The 17,226-nt window shown below is 49.6% G+C and overlaps 1 protein-coding gene across 3 annotated transcripts in view; it reads left to right on the forward strand.

Moving 5' to 3' along the window:
- The window catches only part of LOC135916151 (PR domain zinc finger protein 1-like), a 256,776-nt gene that overhangs the window by 73,516 nt on the left and 166,034 nt on the right, over positions 1–17,226 (forward strand). Inside the window, exon 1 of one of the 3 annotated variants that reach the window (XM_065449418.1) lies at positions 11,790–12,340. The exons of the other annotated variants lie outside the window; for them this stretch is intronic. The gene's annotated coding sequence lies outside the window, so the exon portion shown is untranslated. Of the gene's footprint in view, positions 1–11,789; positions 12,341–17,226 lie in introns of those variants that run through there. 3 annotated transcript variants of the gene reach the window in all.

Here is a 17,226-nt window from a genome sequence, read left to right on the forward strand (position 1 = left end):
TGGGCGTTGTGCAGTCGCGCCTTCCCGGCCGCGAGGAGCGTGCGTGTAGCAAGTGTTTTTCTTTTTCTGTTTTCAGCGTGCGCGGTGGTCCGTGCAGATGCGGCAGCGTGTTTTGCTTCTTCCTTTCTATACACCGCGTCTTTCCTCCTTCCCTATCTCTTTTTTCCTGTATTGTTGTTGTCGACTCTTTGGTTAGATTAGCTTCCGAAACTGTGTTCGCGACTGGTTGAGCTAATCGCCGCAGGCACTACGAGTAACAATAAAGGAAGCCGCTATAGGCTCTGGAGACACGGTGCTCCGGTGACCGAGTCCCGGACGACGCAATATGTCTTTTCTTTTTTTGATTTTGTGTGTTTGTGTTTGAGTGTGGTTTCGCATATTCGCTGAGCTGTTCGGCGCGAAGAACGAGTCTGCCCGTGGGACGTCCGAACGTTAAGCATACACGCTCTGGTTCCAGCGAATCGCAGAGCACAGTCATTGCCGATGGATTGCCAATCCAGTTGCGATGCGACACCAATACGATGCCAATGCAATTCGAATGCAATGCCAATGCAGCTCGAATGCAATGTCGAGACAGTGCTAAGGCAGTGTCAATACAATTAAGTTGCAATGTCATCTCAATACCACAGTCTTCGTGAATGTGATCTATCTATCTATCTATCTATCTATCTATCTATCTATCTATCTATCTATCTATCTATCTATCTATCTATCTATCTATCTATCTATCTATCTATCTATCTATCTATCTATCTATCTATCTATCTATCTATCTATCTATCTATCTATCTATCTATCTATCTATCTATCTATCTATCTATCTATCTATCTATCTATCTATCTATCTATCTATCTATCTATCTATCTATCTATCTATCTATCTATCTATCTATCTATCTATCTATCTATCTATCTATCTATCTATCTATCTTGTTATTGTTCTACGCCTCAGGCACCAAGATTATAGACGACATCACGTGCTCGTGCGAGACATAAAGTAACCGAGTGATTAGCACGTCTGTCGTCCAAGTGCATCCTGGTCATCTTTACATGAATGTGACACTGTACAGCGTGTCGAATTCTTTGCTGCATCACGCGGTGTTTGCTACGGGACAGCGATCCGATGCGGCCTCGTCCGAAACAAGGTAGAACCTGTCTCTGGTGATTTGCATTCGGCCGGCGAGCGGAGGAGAGTACGCGCGGTGGTAGCCGTTCCTCTCACTCAATGCGACACGCCAGCGCTTGCATGCACCGCGCGAGTATTAAGACTTGCCCCGTCTCCAACTATGCTTTTTCTCGTCGCGTCAATGCGATTTGCCTTCCTGGCACACAATGTCACCGTTTGTATGAATGCGATGCGCTTCAAAAAGCGATGCGATGCGCCACTTGTCGCATTCATGTATAAACGTGCCGCTTATGCCCGGCAGAGCAGGAATTCGACACTGATTTGTGGCCGGTGCGGCGGTAGGAAAACTTTTTTCTTTTCGCCGCGTTACGATAAGAGGGTGCGAAGCGAAGGGCGAGGGGGTAGCCTGGCGACGATACGATGGCGTAGCGGAAAGGGCGGGCGGACAGGCACGGCACACACACTATCGAGCTTTTAACTGCTGTTGCGGTCGTGAAACACTCGTATCGACGTATCACGGAGTCTAGATATTCTCCGAAGGCAGGGGTAGTGCCGCGTGAAATAGCGCTTTCGTTATTACAGTTCGAGCTGGGTTTTGAACGTTGTTAGTCGGCAAGGTGGTCGCCGTTTACAAGTGCTATACAGTCGTCGACACGCGTGATGAAGAGTGTGCATCGCTTCGGCGTCAAGTGTACGCATAGCGGCGTCACTTTGCATTGCATCGCTCGCGTCGTCGACGTCATGGAGCAGTCGTCGACGCCCTATTCATGCTGTCGTCGCTCCATCATCAATATAATGCAGTCATCGTTCCTGCCGACGTCACACCTGAAGGTAAAGAGCGGGCCAAACCCGTTACATGCTATCCGCGTACATCGCGTTGAAATGTACGTGACCTGAGGATGTAAAGAGGCAGCAGTAATGACTTTCTCGATTACGGATTTTCATACTACTGATCCGCCATATTCAGTGTCCATGAAGTTTGCTTTGTAGAATAATTAGACCTCGATCTTGCGGCCTGCTAGCTTCCCGGTTAGCTGATATGGTAGAGCGGCATCCTTCGATTGCCGCCCGCGAAGCAGAACGAATTTTTCTTCAACTGAGAAGTTTTCTGATAAACCCATATCCTCCAACGCGTTTCTCTTGCGCTACTGTCAGGTGAATTAGAATTTTTGCCCCCTTTCGTCAATATCTTATATGTGCAGCTAGAGGCGTACAACCGAACAGTAAATGACCGTTATAAAGAGGTTCACCCTCATTAGGGTACTTTGGAGCAGCTATAGTAACATGCGTAGCCAGCGCATCGCTGCTAGTTTGGCCACTATTGCTCAGCCAGAGCACACTACTGAACATATGCCTACAAAGGCAGCGGCAATGGTGCAACGCACGATGGTGGTGTGGCGCTTGGCCACAGCAACCGAGGTCAAATTGCTGCTAAGTCGTATAACAGGGCCGTTGTTCACTCTACGGCAGTGACGGCTGTGGCAGTTCGCTAAAGGTGGTTCTAGCCTTGCGACTGAGGCCGGCAATCCCTCCGCCCGGGGCGCCTCTACCGTGCACCGCGGTCCAAATGACACGCCCGAACCACAGCCTACGATAGCAGTGCGCCAGTTACGCGTTTCATAACCGTAAAAAAAACAAAAAAGCAAGGTAACAGTTAACGCATTTTACGCACATTGTTACGATGCGCGGCCACATGACGCGGCAGCTGTGGAACGGAGGAAGAAGGAAAGGAGTTATGCCACGGACGCGGCTTACGCGCACTGTTGCGCGAGCGAGAGCGAGCGATACACAGTGTGTCGCGACCTCCCCCCAACCCCCACCCACCCACCACAACTGCGCGCTTAGCGAACAGCGACGGCGGCGGCATCGCTTCCGCGTCGGCCCTACCCCCTCCCGGCTGGGACCCAGTGAACTTGGCACATAGACCGTGAAGCCGGCAACGCATGCATGCCCGTAAGCGCCGGCATGCCGAGCGCGAGCGCACACACACACACGCGGTGCGAGCAGCTCTCTCTCTGTCTCTCTCTCTCTCTCTACCTCCTCCCAGTTGGATTCCTCCTCTCTCAATGGCCGCGCCGTTCGCGCCATCGCCGGCGCGCGTAACGAACGCGTGCCACCAGCGCCGCGCACGAACCATATGGGAGGACGGGAAAAGAAAGCAGACGGCGAAAGAAAAGCGAAGCAGACGACGCGCGCGCGCACACACACACGACCCAGTAACAAGCGAGAATGGCCGCGGGGGGCGCTGAAGGGCGCGCGCTAGGCGTTCCTGTGTGGGCCGGCTTCGGCCGCTCCGGGTCACTGTCGGAGAGACTCGCTGCAGGATCAGCAAGGGACGCAGCGTTAATCCCCGCGGGTCGAGCTTGGATTGCGGACGAGAGGACGAAGAAGGGCGGAGAGGAGGAAACGCTTAACTCGCGAGTACGGCCAGGACTTAAAAAGATCTTCGTGTTTCTATCGCAGCTTATTATTGTTCGTTTTTTTTTCTTTCTCGGGATTACGTGAACGGGTTGTGCGTTATGTTCTCCTCGATGTTCAAAGGTAGACTCCCAGATAATCCGTCGACGCTGATGGACATGCCGTTTGTGTAACTAAGGCAGACGCAGAAGCCGCAACAGGATTACAGCGCGCGCGCACACGCAAGCACTCATGCACGCACGCATACACACACACGCACACGGACACACATACACACAACGAAAAACGGCCGAGCTTAGCGGTGTGAGGCATTGATAATAAAGGGCTTAGGCCAAGCTCGACGATGAAACAGGTGTATTTCATAAACGAACGGCTTCTTCCTGTTCAGTCAGCATCTCTCGTTTTTAATTGAGGCCCCAGTATACGAACAAAGCAGTGTATAACAAAACCTTTACAATATAAATAAGTTTACAACTGTTCTGCAGGGAAACTAAATATTCGCAACTGCGCCTTTCTAATCGAATGAAATGTTAATTTTCATTCCTCAGCTTTCGATTTTTTGCACTCCATGGGCTGCGACGCGGCTCCTAAGAAATATTATTCTATATAATCTACGATTGGGGGGGGGGGGGGGCAGCTTGTTCTTTCCACGCACCAGTTCTTGCGGTTTGTGAACGTGCTCTAGTGTAATTGGGCGTAATTTCGAGTCGTCGCGGCTCGAAGCAAATCCTCCGATTCCCTTCGGCCGCCTTCCTTTGCTCTCACTCACGGGACAGTGTCCCAGCATGCATGATAACAGCGACATCGAAGTGTCGTCATTATATCGGCGGCGGCGCTCAGCAAAGAGCCTTCGCAAATGCCTTATTCCCTTTCCAAGGTCCATATATGAATATACATACAAGCGCAAACGACTCGGGGACAGTTTGGAAGGAAGTATTACATATGTAGAAGATTGAGATTGAGAGATAGAGAGAGAGAAATACATTAATCAAGTGTCGAATTACATGAACTTGACGCGCTCCTGGCCTGCAAATTGGGAGGCGAAGGGTGCACACGAGAAAGAGAGAGGGAGGGAGGGAGGGAGGGAGGGAGGGAGGGAAAGAGAGAGAGCGGTAAACGACGAGAGCATCACGTTGGCATCGAGGAAGTAAGTTTGCAGCTTGTTTCGAGTGAGATTCAAGCAGCGAGGGTATGTATATACCCTCGCCAAGCCTGCGCAGCAGCAAGAACCCGACCCAAACAAGAGGTGCGCTTCAGGCGTTCCAGCAAGCCGCACGCTCGCGCGCGCTGAGGAAGTTGCCGAGGAGAAGGTTAGGGGAGAGGGGAGGGAAGGGGACGGCGGGAGGAATCGCAGGCACAAAGTCGCAGAGGAGGAAGAAGAAGATGCGGCGGAGTAACTGGGGGAGGAGGGGGGGGGGGAGAGGTAGGAATAGGTTAAAGAGATGGCGGCAGGAGGCCCTGCCTCTCCAAGGAACGCGCGTTCTGGCGGCGTCCCTTGGTGCCGTCGCGGACTTGCACCGGGACCTGGCTGTACGTGTAGCTTCTCGGAAGAGTTTATGGAACGCGCCGTGCAACAGCCTTCCCCTGGCGCCTCGCGCACTTTCCGCGCGATGCTAACAACGCTCGGTTGAGAGAAGGTGCTGTACAGATGAGGAAGAGGAGACCGTAGAGTCGTATAGCCCTTCCGCTGGCCATCTTCGCTCCTTTCTTTCTCGCCGATGGACTATGCCGCCGCGCGGAGGTGAACGCATACTTCGCGGGGTAGTCGTCGTGAGTCTCGCGCATAACTGTATGTAGCGTCCGTGCTTGATCGCGCCGAACGACGATCGAAAGAGAAATAAAAGGGGGACGGGTGCTGCCACGCTTGGTGTGAGGACGAGTTTTGTGTTTACGGCGCGCGCTTTCGCGCGGCTTGTTTTCGGGGCCAGTGGTGGTGGTGGTCGTTCCTTGGTTGGGCGCCTGGGTCTTTCTTTCTTCCCTCCTTTCTTTCTTAGCCATGACGCACTTCGCCGCAGATGAAGAGGAATAGAGATTCGCGCGGCATGTTGTTCCTCCGTGATGTTGCGTCTTCAGCTGGCATGCTTAGACGCGAAGGTGCATGGATCTATCGAGGCGGTCAAAAGTTGTCTGTTCTTGAGAACTTCTTTCTTTCTTTCTTTCTTTCTTTCTTTCTTTCTTTCTTTCTTTCTTTCTTTCTTTCTTTCTTTCTTTCTTTCTTTCTTTCTTTCTTTCGCCTGCTGTCACCACGCAATCGGGAATTCATTTAATATAGTGAGAAAATCTAGCTGTGCCCTGAACCGTGCTTAAGGAAGAAGTTTAGCTTGCGCCTTTGCCATATATGTGCAACATCAAAATCAAACTATATTAAGGCTGAAGCTACGTATCTGATGACAATTTTTACGATTCTTTTAGAAGGTTATAGAATGTGTATCTCCTGTAGCTAAAATATCGCGGTGATTCAGTTGTGTTCAAGCTGTGAAGTTACACAGCGGATTTAGTGGCAGTCGTTGTCATAACATGCTTATTGAGTAAGACAATAGTATAAGCATGATAGCCAAGATAAGAAAACGGTGAAGACCAAAACAAAGGGTGTTTCAGTCAGGAAGAAATATAAAGGAAGAGGAAGATTCCGATTCACTGCGGCAACTGCATCAATTGGTATACGCATTTTAATGAATGACTGAATTCTCCACACATTTCTCAATTATTTCGTGGTTGCGTGGATAAGGAGCTTGCTACCAGCCTATTTAGCCTGGCAGTCTGGGCCGGAAATTGCTTCGCGCTAGCGTATTCTTCCTCTCTTCAGAAACGTAGTTCCACGCGTACGTCATATCAGTGTCGCATAGATGTGCGAGTATAGAAGGCGTGAGAACTCCATTCGCACCATCCTCGCTCCTTGGGGGAACACTGCTGCACAAACGCACGTGGGCAGACTTTTTTTTCTTTGCAATGTTGTCAAACAAAGACTGCCTTTCGACCCTCAATTATGGGCAAGACCAAGTCAAATGTAACGACGCGGCACCAATTTCCTTGCATTGTGATCGTAACGAAGCGGAAGCTCGCCTGATTTCGAACGCTCAATCTGGACGTGGTAAATCAGTTCTGTAGAAGACCGCAAGGTAGAGGATGGCTCGTGAAAAGGAAAGTTAACGTCCATCTGACCGATTGAATCTACTATCGTCCTGGTCCGGGTTCAATTCCCGGACCAGGATCAATTTTTCTTCACCTTCGAAGCTTCCTTTCTGTGAAACCCTTATTGGTTTCCTTTGTAGCTCCGTGCTACAAGTTGGGTGGATGTTAACTTTCCATTTCATGCGCAAACTGAAGCTCATACACGTAGGCTGATCCGATTCCTATTCTTGTCAGGTATCCACAGAAACCTTGGTGGAAGATATAGCCATGAATAAGCATATGTGGAACCCGCCGTGGTTGCTTATTGGGTATATATGGTGCTGGGCTGCTGAGCACAAAATGCGGCCCGCGGCCGCCGCATTTTGATGGGGGCGAAATGCGAAAACACCCGTGTACTTAGATTTAGGTGCACGTTAAAGAACCCCTGGTGGTCGAAATTTCCAGAGTCCTCCACTACGGCGCGCTTCATAATCAGAAAGTGGTTTTAGCACGTAAAACCCCATAATTAAAAAAAGAAGCGTCTCTGGCGAATGAAGCCCTTCACCATACTAAGCGACCATGATTACGCGACGAGCTCTATCCCGTTTGAACGAAACGCGAGGGGTAACAAAGGTGAGCACATGGTATATACTTGACGAAGCCACTCGTGATGGCTGCGTAGCCGGGCACTTAGTATGTTCTATAGCTCCAAACCTGCGTGCCTGTAAAATGAATCACCAAAGTATCACAAGTACTCGGAAGTGAAGAAAGGGAAATGCGCATCAAAGTTGTTCGTATGCTTTCCTAAATCAAGATTGGCGCAAAATGGCCTACATCCTATTTGCAATGCTACGAGGTGACGAAACACAAACTAAGATTTAAGCACTGCTTATAGCATACGCATCGTTTCAGGTGCCTGTGGATACGACTGCAAATTTTGCTTTCGGTCATTATTGCAGCATCCGGGAGCTCTCCATCCTCTTTCACTGAAACGAACGCGCTGCTCACATATCCGCATCGTTAGTTCTTTTTTTCTTTTACATTTGCGCCACTCGCTGCAGGCAGCAGTATAGTTTGAGCAAGATGACGATGCAAAAAAGAGAAAAAAAAAAGAATGCAGACTCGAAACGAAATTTTGACTGTATCTGGCTGTTTTTCCATATATCCCACGAGTCGACTTCCACTGTATTTAACAGAACTTTGGACCAGTCTCCGTTCGCTTCAAATTTTCTGTCCTCTTCCTCCTCGACGCGAGACGAAGAAAACCCGTCCCATTAGCCGAGATGAAGGGCACACCAAGTTTCTTTTTGTTTATTTTGTTATTTAGCTGTTTTTCTTTCGCTCGGGAACAATTGTCGATCGCACGCATTTCCCATCCTTCGTGCGGCTACCGACGACTATACGACACACTTCCCTCCCCCCCTCCCCCCCCCGTTTTTCCTACCTACACTCACTCCTTCAGAGACTCGAGCACATGCGCTCGCATCGCGGCAGAGGAACCACAAGGTCCGCCCAAAACGAGAGTTTCGTAACCGGGCTAAGTGGGCGCGCCGTCTGCGACAAAATACAAAAGCCCAGAAGCAGAGAGAGAGAGAGAGGCAAGTAGGTAGGTAGAATAGGCTGCGGAAACGCTGGCCGCAAGTGCACGCGAACGAGCAAGCAAGCAAAGCAAGCACGCGCCGAAAGGAGAGAGGCAACCGCGCACGGGGCGAATTCGACAGGAGAGGAGCTGCGCAGCCGCCGCTGCGGGCCACTATATACTGCACTACAAGCAGCAGCAACGCCGAGCTGCGATGGCGGTTCCTGGTTCAACCCGCGCCATCCCCGAATTGCCGACGAAAAAAAAAAAAAGGAAAGGGGAAAATGCGGCAGCCGGCGCGGCGACGTCTCCGGCTCGCACGGTCACTACGGGCCCAGCGACCGATGCGTCCGCCGTCGACGAACGAGAGGCCAACAGATGGAGAGGATGCGGAGAATCGGCGAGGAAGGAGGGAAGCCGGCAGGCAGCAGCAGAGAAGCGCCGGCGGTGAACGGGGTGGTGATGATGGTAGCGCGCGTGCGTGTGTGTGTATACGGACGGTATGTGCAGCATCCCCCCCGCGCTGGTTTCCTCCTCCTCTTCCCTAGCGGATGCTCGGGCTGCCCGCCGCTCGTGCAGAGAGAGCTGCGAGAGTGTGGCGCTGGTGTAACGTTATACTATAGCGGGACGCTGTGTCCCGGCGCCCGCCTGGCCTCGCCGGGGCCACCGGCGTTTGCTGATTCTCTATGCTTTTTCTTTTTTTTTCTTTTTTTTTTCTTTTCACCGACGCCGCAGTCACTGGGTCACCGGGCACGCGGGCCGCTCTACTGCGCCGCCCTCTGCTCGCGTTTTTTTAGACTCGACCCTCAGAAACGTCTCCGCTGATGTTTGCGTTGTTGTTGTCTTTCGTTTCCGCTGGGTATAGTTGATTTAGACGTTTGTTGATTTCGTTGCGGCGGGAGAGCACATAGTTTTCTCGCGTAGATGGGAAGCGGGGGGAATATGAGTGCGGCCGGGTATAACTTTTGATGGCCGCCAGCGAGTGAGTGGGATGAAAAGAAAATGTTATTCTGGTGTAAAACTGCCGGCATTTCGGAGAAACAAGTCGCTTAGGAGGCGAATTTTTCATATTTTCTCTCCCTCTGCAGTGTAATAGAGAAAAGAAGCAATCATCGAAAAGAGATGGGCTTTGAAAGGAGAATAAATAAAATACTATGGACTGTAGGTACTGTATGGTACTGTAGCTCTCAAAAACCTCCAATTCCTAAAAGCAAGACTTGAGTGTGCCTCACTGAACTTAAGATAACATAGCATAGCATGAAATCTCGTCGTCTCTCTTTCACTCCTCCTATTTCGTGTAGGGTAGCAAACTGGCCGAAGACCTCTCTCGTTTACACCTCTTGAATATACCGTAAACCCTCGTTATAACAAAGAGTAAGGGGGAGCCAAAATTACTGCGGTATATTCATTACTTAGTTATATACATTATTGCTTCTACTTATATGAATGCATACGGGGATTTCAAAGGAAATTTCACTTACTTCGTTATAACGACATTTGGCTGTACATCGGATGTGAAAGACGGATTTATTAAATAGCTTGCAATGACCCAGCTAAGTAAAATGTAGAAGGACACGACATTATGAAGTGGACAACTTCAGACAGCAGAAATACGGCTCGATGAGATACGCAGAGAATAAGACAGGGAGCCGAGGAATTAAGGAATTTATGCTCTGATGATACTTCAAGCAACAAGTGTCCGCTAGTCTCGACGAGGCTCTTAAAGCGACTTCACGCCTGTTCACACGAAACTTTTGCAATATGGCTGGCTTTATTATAAACTGCAGACATCTTAAAGCAAAGAAAAGGGCTAATTCTGACCTAACTAAACCAGCTGTTCAAGGAGGAATATTGGCGATATTCTTTTAGAAAGACGCAAAGATTCTATATTTACTCAGATTATCACGCGTCCAATCACCGGGAAATGCGGCGATTCGTACCAGTTTTGGAAACCTCAAAATACGTTCAAATGGAATTATTAAAACTTTGTATTTTTTGTTCTTTGATGACAAGTTTGGTCACTGCTGTCACTCATAAAAATTGTCATTCGTGTCTAGAACGAAATATTAGCTTCACTGCATTACAGGAAATTACTGCGGAAAAGAAAGCAATGATGTACAGGCTGTGAAGCCAGTCTACCGCGCTGTTCAATAAATTCGTGCTGATAACACTTTCCTATCAAAATACTTTGACAGATCCCATTCAGCTACCCTGTTTAAGAAATCAATCGCTTTGTTTACAACTGACAGGCAAGAAATGACTTGTGTTTTCAACGATCAGGCCGACTTCAATGAACTCCGTCGTCCACCATCTAAAGCTGAAACGTTTGTTAAGGTTAATTCCATCATACTCGAGGCTCCTCAATCGGTCTTGCCAAATACTGAATTATAGCCACAAACGTATTACGCAAGTGCTTTTTCCACGCAAGGACAAACTAATCGAGCGGATAAAGCTATCTTCTGCGGTAAACTACGATAAAACTGAAAGGCATTCCGGCGCCAACAACGATGCAGCTTTTCATAGGCGCGCTGGCACTTCAAGCCGGCATTGTACTAGCTAAATGACAGCATGGTGGTTATTCCCAGACTGAGCTAACTTGACGTTACTTGAGCTTACATAACTGAGCTTGGCATTACAAACTGACCGTGCTCTCCCGCCTTTACTTCTCTTCAAGAAACGCGATTGTCATGCAGGCGCACAATACGGATATGCAGCCCTTCATCGAAACAAAAAATGCAAACAAACACAGACCGAACACTCGCGTAGCTTCCTTTTCTTGTTTTCCATTCGGCGGGCCAACTCTTTCTTTTCCGGCCTCCGCCTGGGCCTCAGCAAGGGCAGGAGGGTGAACGAGTGAAGGCCAAGGCTTGGCACTTGTGACACACTACTCCAGAGAAAGAAATGAAAGAGAGAGAGAGGAGTAAGGCGAGCGAGCGCAATCGCGAGAAAAAAAAATAGGAAAGAGAAAACCGAACGAACGGAAGGGGACTCTCCGAAACGAGGAAGTCACGGAGCGAAGCGCACAACACTGAAAGAAAGAAAGAGAGAGAGAAAGGTGAGCAGCAGAAGACCGGGAGGAGGGGGGTAGGAAGTGAGGATGGACAGAAGGGTACGGTTCTAAACCCCGTACTGACGAGAGAGGAAAGAAAGGACGGGGGATTGAGCGAGCGCGACAGAGCAGACTTAAGAAGGAATGGAGGAAGGAAGAAACGAAGGAAGGAAGAGAACGGCCGTACTTCCTCCCGGATCGCTCGGGGTGGAGGGAGGAGGGGGGGGGGGGGAGCGCTTGCGCGCGTGCGCCTTGGCGAGATTGCTCCGGAAGATGAGCAGGTGCGGTCAGGGGGCCATGGGCGACACCGATTGGGCGAGGAGGCGAGCGCTCGATGACGTGGGAGGAGTTCCGGCGCTCGCCATTGGCCCAGACGGGGCGCCGGTGGAAGGCTGGTACCGCGAACTCCCCCACGTCCCCCCCCCCCCCTCTCGCGCGGAAGGAAGCGAGCCACGCGCGCGCTCCGAGCGGAGTACTTAAACAAATTCGTGATGGTGGCAGCGTTTTGAACGAATCTGGGTTCCACGCGCGTGGAGGTGTGCGGTGCGTCGTCGTCGTTTCGGTTTCCGAGGGCTCGGACGTCGGGCTAGGCTCGGAAAAGCAAGAAACAAAGAAGGCGGATCGACGCGAAAACTCCGTGCGTGTGTGAAGTGAACGGCCCCATCCCGAGACGAATTTTCTCAACTGCTAAAGGGGGAACCAGTGACTTGTGTCTTTCCCGTGTGCTTGGAGCGGGTCGAAGCGGATCTGTGGTGACTGGTGCTCGAACCCCCGAGGCCCGGCCCCAACCAGGATGAAGTGACAGCGGTTTTTCGCCGAGTTTCGGGTGTGTGTGCCTGGGTGCGTGCTTGGATTTAACCCCGCATCCTCCTTCCTTTTTTTTTGTCACGTTTTATTCCTTCCACTGCCTGATTTTATCTTACTTTGTGCTGAGTGTGTGAGTGCGTGAGTGTGAAGAGATTTGGCAGGGTGGATCGATTGGATTGATGACTGTGGCAGCGAGTGAGCGCGTGGACCTTTCGCCTATGGATGCCAAGCTTCAAACCTGAGCTATTCGGTAAGTTGGTTCCTTTCTTTTTTATTCTTCATTTAGAAATCTAGAAGTGTGCTATTCTTTCAAAAGAGTTGGGATTAATGTCAAGTAGCCCAGCGCTACTGCAAACGCGTACGCCAACACACAATCCCGCAAATATTCATTTGTGCTTCGGCTTCACCGCGCAACATAGCTGTTTATAGGTGATGGCATCTTTCCTTTGCAAGATGAACTTGCTGAGCGGACGTCCCCCTTGGCTTTGAGCGAAGTGGTCACTTGTATTCGGCGGCTTAGTTCGGAAAATTATTTTGTTGCGTCGGGGAGTGGGCATGCGTGGTTGTCACCGCAGCGTTGTTATTTCACAGGAACAGTGGTAGCCGTTGTGTTGGGAATGACAGGAGGTGTAGGAATGGCTTCAAGGTTGCGGCAGTTATCACCGTTATCGTCATTCTGTTATCAATGGAATGAACTAATTTCGATGCAATTCGACGGAATTCAACGATATCGGGGGGGTGGGGGGAAGGGAGGTACTGCATTGGCTGCTGTCGACCTAGTTTTGCTCGTGGGAGTCAACAGGTGGCCACCGCGCGCATTTAGAGCAGCTTGATGGAATGGCTATGAGTAGCATAGGTACAGTTGTGAGTGCCTTTCTTCATTCTCTTTTTACCTGCAGTTCTTAGTTGCTTCACCTGTGTACGTTGCATGCTGCGGCCATTAGACCCAAGCTTCGCACATGTATCGCTGTAGATGAGAAGTCTTAAGATCGGGGTTTCAAGAGGAATCCATGAAAATTTTGCTGTAAGCGGTAATCTTGCTTTAGTGAATTTAACCTACGTCCCATAGTAAACGGTCATTTTTTCACACGCGCTGCTTGCAAGACAGTGAACGTTTATGTTTATGTAATAATCTAGAAAAAATATATGGTTACTTAAATCAAGGAATTGTTTTCCCTAGTGAATGTTTTCGAACATTCTTTCCTTTCTTCTCTTTTTCTTCATTCTTTTTCTTTCTTTATATTATATGCCAGAGTTTAGAAAGAATGAATTCAGAGAAAAAGAGACGACAACCGGTGCCGACCTTTCCCGCGCAACTTGCTGACGTCACGCTTGACGCTCTACAATCTGCGTCATCCTATTCTGACAGTGTTTATCTGTGTCGAAATGTAACCTGTTCGTGACAGTGATAGGGGCATCTCCTTCCATTCGTGATGGACGGGAACTTTTCCCGTCTTTCCTCTCCAAGGTTTCGCGATGGACGCTTTTCTTTCTTTTCTTGTTTTACATTCAAACGAACGTGTCTCGACGCTCCTATAGAGGGCTGATGTTTCCGCTAGATGACACTGGGGTATTTTCAATGCACTAAAGTGCCCATCAGGCCCCGTGCTACTGCTTCGAGACACCGTTGAAATACGCCAGCGCAAAGCAGACCATCCAGCTGCCGGGACGCTGATTCTCCTGTCTGCATACGGACGCCCGCGAAGAGCTCGAAACATAGTCACACCACGTAACTCAAGAAGACATCCGAGCGTCTGACGGGCCCCTCGCACTCCAAAACGCCCAACGCTCGTATTATGCAGCAATCTAGAAATGCGGGAGGATTGGTGTTACACCGACGTCAGAGGAATACTGGCGAAAATATTTCGCGTGAGATCAAAGCGAGCAGAATCAAAACTTCTAACTTTTTTTTCTTTGATAATATTATTAAACCACAATATTAATCAGTTTAATGTTACTGAAGTGTGAAGAATCCTAACGTCTCTGTCAGCGCTCGGCCTCTAAGAGAGAAAGAATACGTGATGAAAGCTTTCCATGATGGTTTTTCAGTGAACGATACCGAAGAACATCTCTCTGGTTTGGCGCATACATGAAACCTCTGAATTTAATTTGAATGTTAGTCATTTGTAAGCAGCCGGCGCAGTACTAAGCTTGTGCCATCCCGTGTAATCCAGTGAATCCACGACAGATGCGAGTATGACGGAACACGAGACAGATGCGTTGAATGATGTCTAGCCTCGGACAATCGACCTTATGTTCTCTCTGAATCGGCCACGTATAGTAAACGTACACGACGAGCCATCCGTATCGGTCACAGAAGGTGTTACCACCTGAGGACCCTCGTGCGCGTGCATCCAAGTTGATTACGCCACAGATAAACTGAGCTCGCTAAAACACGATACTACTCATCTTATTCGGCGCCGGCCTTTGAGCCACCAACATTGCAGTGGCGATTAAGTAACGAGAGCGTTGATTGGCGTTAGGCGTCAAACGATCGGCCTCGTTGGTTAGCTCTGAACCGACGTTATGCAGCAAACGCACACAACTAGTCAACCATATCGCTGTCAGTTACGTAACAGTCACATTGACCTGTGTTAGTTGGGGATCGAACTATCGGCATTATAGATTTCGCGTGAATCAACGGTGTAGTGAAAAAAGAAGCCAAGAACCGATCGGCCTCGCCTATGGTTACATAACAGCCGCGTTCCTTATTCAATGCTTCGTAAAACCAGATAAAACCAGTGCATCAGTTCCAGCATTCGACCCTGCCTCGGTAACCTAGATGCTAGATAGAAAGTCTACAATGACATCGACGACTGCCATCTGGAGATTAAGTGAGCTCTGTTCGCAAATGTGACAGCAGCCAATAGTCGGCCAGCATCGGCAGTCGCGCGTTTTTGAAGCCATTCGCCTTCGTAGGTGTAATACACGTTTCGGCGGCCACACTCAAACATAGCATAAACGAACGAGATCGAAGCATTTTTTGGCAACGAACGACGGCTCCTTGAAACGAGGTAAAAAAAGGACACCGAGTTCACCTTCGCAAAGGCGACGTCTCACCTTGTGCTCGAAGGCTCACGGGTCTGAAATAGAAGGTTACAGCTCCGCCGAGTATACGTAGACTAAACGGTGAGATAACGAACAGCGAAAGGCAAGGCTGTTATCAGCTCTGGCAATCATCGCGGTCGGTCTCTCTCGACGACTGGTCCGGGGTTATTTCTCTCCCATGTAGTGTACGCTCCTGAATGGAGCAGCCTCGGTTTTATTGATTACCGACCCACCGTGCAATCTGCGTCGGGGTCGATCAACTGTCGAACGCGGTTCGGGCGGCTTCAGTGTCATATGTGCAATGCAGCACAAACCGGTGTTATCGCGGATACCTCGCCAGGTAAACTGTATCTGTATGTAGTGTGGGCTAGCGCTGCTGGGTGGAACTCGTACAATATATATACGTGCCAGCGGTAGGCCGGGTTCGCGTTCACCTCAAGTTCAGAGTGCAGCGAGCTGAAGCAAACATCGCGCCGTGCACTTCTTATCGCGTGACCTCCTGGTGACGTAACAAAGCACAGTGGTCGACTCGACGCCGTCGAAACCTTCGAGAGTCCTTCGTTGTCAGCGCGCATGCGTGGCTGCTTCTTGGCCTGACTCCATGTTGGGTGCAAGCGAATGTTACCGACACGCAGCGGATAAACACCGACGGTATCTGTCCATCGAAGGCAAAGCTAGGGCGATCCGGATTTAAGTATGCGAAAGTCTGAACCCACCATGATACGACTTCGTGCAGGTGCCTGGCGATGCGTGCGACCGTTAGATTCTTCACGCAAGTTTGTAGGTTCACATGATGCTAAATTGAGGTTCATTTACCCTTGATCCTGCCTTTTAAAGTTCAGTCTTATTTCATGCTGATGCTCTATCTCGATTTCTCATTTCGCTCTGCTTCTTAAAGCAAGCCGTGATACCTGACAACTGCAAGCTGCCTTCGGTTTCTTGTAGTTGTGTAAGACAGGTGGACATGGGCATGCAAGCAGCCTTCGGTTTCTTCATGATTGCAAGCGCAAGAAATTGCTTTCTTGTCGCTTATAGTCGGAACAATGACCCGGATTCGCAAGACACTTCGTACGCTAAAATAGTTCGTAAGAAATAGTCACAAATCACTCACGTGCAACTCGTATTAGCAATGTAATTAGGCCAACGCAACAAAATATTATTACGAAAGAGGGCCTTCGCGAATTCGACTCCATACTCTTATGTAATTCCGCTTGCTCTAGTGTGTCATTTCTTTTGCCCGATGGTCTATTAGAGTTACAGTTTAGGTGCCAAAGAAAGGCAAGCGCAGTTGAAGACGACAGAAAACTGGGTGATGCGGTGCAATGCGGAAATTTGGAGGTATAGCATGAGACCAGACGTTGGAATAAGGCAGGGGCAACTGGAGATCACTGCAAGTGTCCTTCGTTCTGCAGTGGACGTATACAATGTGACGATGATAATATAGAGAGATCGCACAGCCTGATTGTAGTCAGTAGTGAGATAGTAATGCAGCTATAAAGTAAATCTTGTGCCCTGCAACATCGTCGCTGGCTGACGGATATAGCCGGGCACGAGTGCCCTGTTTCCAAACCACTGCCGAGTTATTCTGCGGACCGTTATTCGATTCGCGAGTCCCGCTTTGTCCTCTTTCTTTCCGATCACTGCGTGCATCACATTTCGCACCCTATAGAAGACTAGCCGTTGGCCAAGACAAGCGCCTCCGGCTTTTCATTGAAGTCAGCGTCTCATCCGAAGCTTCCCGGCAACCTGCATACTTCCCACGAGAGCCGACGTCGTTTTGTTGTCCCCCCACTGCGCGCGACTCTGCGGACTTCCTAGGTATACTTTGTGGCGCAAAATACATTTCTTGAAAAGGCCAGAACAATGGAACACGGTGAAGTGACCAACTGTTTAATGAGAGCCTGAAAAAACGTATCGAAGAAAAGACTACTTCCGATCATGCGCAGGGAGCCAAGGTGTGAGGGAACAACATGGTCATGATAACATACTTTGGATAAAGCACACTTCGGCGGCATATAATGCGATAGATGTATCGCTCACACTGTCCCTTTTCAAGAAATGTATCTTGCGCCACGAAGTATACCTAGG

This window comes from Dermacentor albipictus, chromosome 5 (assembly GCF_038994185.2).
Source record: "Dermacentor albipictus isolate Rhodes 1998 colony chromosome 5, USDA_Dalb.pri_finalv2, whole genome shotgun sequence".
NCBI lineage: Eukaryota > Metazoa > Arthropoda > Arachnida > Ixodida > Ixodidae > Dermacentor > Dermacentor albipictus.